We start from the raw sequence: 4910 nt of genomic DNA, 5'->3' as shown, positions 1-4910 counted from the left end.
GAAATGAAATCACCATGTTGTAAAGACATCTGCCCTGCCATGTCCATTGTAGTATTATTCACAACAGTCACAATAAGGAATCAGTCTAAGTGTCAGTCAGTTGAAAATGCATAAAGAAACTACAGGGTGTGTGTATATTTAATTATATATCATATGTATATTTAATATATAATTGAATATTATTTGACTTTATAAAAGGAGATCCTCCCATTAGCCACAACAGAGATGAATCTGGAGGACAATAGGCTAAGAGAAATAAATGAGACACATAAAGAAAAATACTGCACAATCTCACATTTGGAACCTAAAAAAGGTCAAACTCATAGAAACAAAGAGTAAAATGGTGGTTGCCAGAGGCTGAGGAGTGGGAGGATTAGGGAAATGTTGATCAAAGGACACAAAATTTCAAATTAAATAGGAGGGATAAGCCCAAGAGATTTATTGTATATTATGGTAAGTGTAGTTAAGAGCAATATATTGTATAATTGAAAATTACTAAGAAAGTAGATTTTAAGTTTCTCACCATTAAAAAATGATAAATATGTGAGGTAATGCGTGCATTAAATAGCTTGGTTTATGCATTCCACAATGGGTGCATATAAGAAAGCATCATATAATCCCTGTTGTCTATATATTTTTTTATTTCCTGTGCTTTAAACAAAAAAACCATCTTTTGCCCAGACCAACATTTTGCAGTATTTCCTCAGTGTTTTCTTCTAGTACATTCATAGTTTTAGGTCATAGACTGAAGTCTATAATCCATTATGATTTGATTTTGGTGTGCAGTGAGAAATATGGGGCCTAGTTTCATTCTTCTACATATTGTTATCCAGTTTTCTCAGCACCATTTATTGAAAATGTTGTCTTTTCCCCATTATCTGTTCTTGGCAACTGTGTTAAAGATGAGTTGATTATAAATGTATGGAATTGTGTCAACACTTTCTAATCTATTTCATTGGTCTATGTATGTTTTTGTGCTAGTACCATGCTATTTGGGTTATATACCTTTTCAGTAAATTTCTGTACAGCAATGGAAACAATCAACAAAGTGAATAGACAGCCCACAAAATGGAAGGAAATATTTGCAAACTATCCATCTGGCAAGGGATTAATAATCAGAATACATAAGGAGCTAAAATAAGTCAATAGCAAAAGATAATAATCTCTTTAAAAATGGGCAAAAGATCTAAGCAGACATTTCTCAAAAAGAAAAAAAGGCATAAAAATGGCCAATAGGTATATGAAAGAATGTTTAACATCATTAATCATCAGAGAAATGCAGATCAAAACCACTATGAGAGATCATCTCACCCTAGTCAAAATGGCTTGTTTTAAAAAGACAAACAATAACAGATACTGGTGAGGATGTAGAGAAAGGAGAATCTTCAAAGGAGAAAATGCAAATTAGTACAGTAACTATGGAGAACAACATGAAGTTTCTTCAAATAAGGGTCTGGGCACAGTGGCTCATGCCTATAAGCCCGGCAATTTGAGAAGGCAAAGTGGGAGAATCACTTGAGTCTAGGAGTTCCAGACCAGCTTGGGCAACATAGTGTGACTCTTTCTCTACAAAATAAATAAATAAATAAATAAACAAACTTAGCCAGGTGTGGTGGCATACGCTTGCAGTCCCAAGTACCCAGAAAACTGAGCAGAAGGATTCCCTGAACTCAGAAGTTCATGGATACAGTGAGCCAGGATTGTACCACTGCACTACAGTTTGGGCAACAGAGTGAGATTCTAACCTCAAAAAAAGAACAATCTAAAAATAGAATAACTATATGATCCAGCATTTCCATTACTGAGTATATATCCAAAAGAAAGATAATCAATATATCAAAGAGATATTTGCACTCTCATGTTTATTGCAATACTATTTGTAATAACCAAAATACGAAATCAACCTAAGTGCCCATCAATAGATTAATGGATCAAGAAAAATGTGGTACATGTACATAATGGAATATAGTTCCACCATTTAAAAAAAAATGAAATTCTGTCATTTGCAGCAGGATGCATGGAACTAGAGGTCCTTATGTTAAATGAAATAAGCTAAGCACAAAAAGACAAATATTGCATGTTCTCATTCACATATGGGAACTAAAAAGGTGGATTTCATGAACATAGAGAGTAGAATAGTGGTTAGCAAAGGCTGGGAAGGAAAGGGGAGAGTGGGATGGTAAAAGAGGAAAAAGGAATATAAATGTATTTATTACCATTGAACTGTACATTTAAAAATGATAAAGGTGCAAAATTATATATGTATATTTTACTTCAATTAAAAATACCATCATGAAGTATGTCATAAATATATAAAATGTTTATTGGTCAACTTTTAAAAGTTTTCAAAAAATCTTTGTACAAACCTACAGTTATTAAAACAGTATAATACTGGCTTAAAGATAGACATATAGATGAATGGAATAAAACACAGAATGCAGAAATAAATTCATACATCTAAGGTCAAGGGATTTTTTACAAAGGTGCCAAGTCCATTCTATAGGGAAACAATAATTTTCTAAATAAATGGTGCTGGGACAAATAGAGCCATGCCAAAAAAAAAAAAAAAAGAAGAAGAAGAAGTTGGATCCCTATCTCACATCATACACAAAAATTAATTCAAAATGAATAAAAGACCTAAATGTAAGAGCTAAAACTGTAAAACTCTTACAAAAAGAAGCATAGGATTAAATTTCCATGACCTTGGATTTGGGAATAGATTCTTAGATATGACACCAAAACCAAAGTGACAAAAGAAAAAAATAGATATACCAGATTTCACCAAAATCAAAAACTTTTGTTCATTGAAATACATCTGGAAAGTGAAAATACAACCTATAGAATAGAAAAAAATGTGCAAATCATATATCTGATGAGTCTTGTATCCAGAATAAAGAACTCTTACAACTCATCAACAAAAAGACAAACAACCCAACTAAAAAATGGACAAACTATTTAACAGACATTTTTCTAAAGAAGATATAGGTATACCTGATGTTATGGTCTGTGTAACACTCGGCTTCTCTCCTTGATACCAATAAATCAAAAGGGCAGGGAACTGGTAGAAAGAAGTTTATTTCTAAGTTCATATCAAGCTCTTCCTAAAATGGTTCTGCTCAACCTCCAGGCTTTTATAGTTCACTTTTGTAAGTCCAGAATTGTTAGTCATGTGACCAGCAAACCATTGTATAGAACTTGTGTTTCAGCCACATTTATTGATAGTGACATTTTTCAGTCCAGACTTCCTGGTGCCAGGTATCAGGGGTATCTCATAGCTTTTATCAGTAAGGCCCGGTAGAAGCATTAATCAAGCTTGCCATAGACTAAAGGGAGTTTACAAAGCCTAAGACATCCTACATTACACAAAAGTTATACAAATCACAAAACTTATGATTACATTGATACAAAAGTTAAACAAATCACAAGGCTTACGATTACATTGATACTATATTACTCAAACTTATAACCACTCAGAAAAAGGGAGCAAATAGATATTTGCATCTTACAGTTGATTGGGTTTAGACTACAGGGAAGTCAAGATCCTCTGAAGCTACTTACTGGGAGTCCATTGGAGATAAGGGGAAGCACACCTTTTTATTAGCCTTCAGGAATGTAGAGGAGTGCTTGAGCCCTTGCCATGCCCTTCTCTAGAGGCAGTAACAATATGGACAGATTAGCAGGTCTCTGTATCATTGGTTTTACTGCAACTTTCATTATTGCACTTTGCAGATGTTGTATTTTGATAAACACAAGGTTTATAGCAACCCTGCATCAAGCAAGTCTATTGGTATTATTTTTCCAACAGCATGTGCTCTCTTTGTGTCCCTGTGTCACAGTTTGGCAATTCTCACATTTCAAACTTTTTCATTATTATTATATCTGTTATGGTGATCTGTGATCACTTATCTTTGATTTTTTTTTTTTTGAGTTGGAGTCTCACTCCGTCACCCAGGCTACAGTGCAGTGACACACTCATGACCGTCCCAGCATCGATTTCTTGGGCTCCGGCAATCCTTCCATCTCAGCCTTCCAAGTAGCTGGAACTACAGATGTGCACTACCACGCCGGGCTAATTTTTTTATTTATTGTAGAGATGAGGTTTCACCAAGTTGCCCAGACTGGTCTCGAATCTGTGGGCTCAGGCAATCCCCTCACCTCCGCTTCCCAAAGTGCTGGGATTACAAGCATGAGCCACCACGCCCAACCATCTTTGATGTTATTATTGTAATTGTTTTAGGGTGCCATAAACCACACTCATATAAAACAACAAACAAAATTGATAAGTGTCTCTGTTCTGATTGCTCCACTGACCAGCGTGAAGATGCTGTGAACATGTTTTAAATGACAACAAAGAACTTAGACTATTACATAGCCTGGTGTAGTAGCTTGTGCCTGTATTCCCAGTCATTGGGGTGGTTGAGGTGAGATGATTGCTTGGAGCCAGAAATTCGAGACCAGCCTGGACAATATAGTGAGACTTCATCTCTAAAAAAATATAAAAGTAAATAAATAAATTCTTATTTATTTAAAATATTATATAAGCGTAGTTAACAAAGCAGTGATAGAGTTTGAGAGGATTGATTCCAATTTTGAGAGAAGTTTTATTGTGGATAAAATGCTATCAAATAACATTTCTGCTGCAGATAAATACTGTATAAATGAGTCAATCTATGTGGCAAACTTTATTGTTGTCCTATTTGTGAAGTTACTGCAGTTATCCCAACCCTCTGCAACCACCACTCTGATCAGTTAGTGACATTCAACACTGAGGTAAGACCCTCCACCAATAAAAAGATTATGAATTACTGATGGCTCAGATGAGCATTGGTGTTTTTTATATTAAAGTATTTTAATTAATATCTGTACACTAGAATTATAGGCATAGTGCTATTGCACATTTAATAGACTAA

The sequence above is a fragment of the Carlito syrichta genome, unplaced genomic scaffold (assembly GCF_000164805.1).
Source record: "Carlito syrichta isolate Samal-C Ts95f unplaced genomic scaffold, Tarsius_syrichta-2.0.1 Scaffold302542, whole genome shotgun sequence".
In the NCBI taxonomy this organism is placed as follows: Eukaryota; Metazoa; Chordata; class Mammalia; order Primates; family Tarsiidae; genus Carlito; species Carlito syrichta.
The sequence above is the reverse complement of the archived record's forward strand: the minus strand, read 5'-3'. Positions refer to the sequence as shown.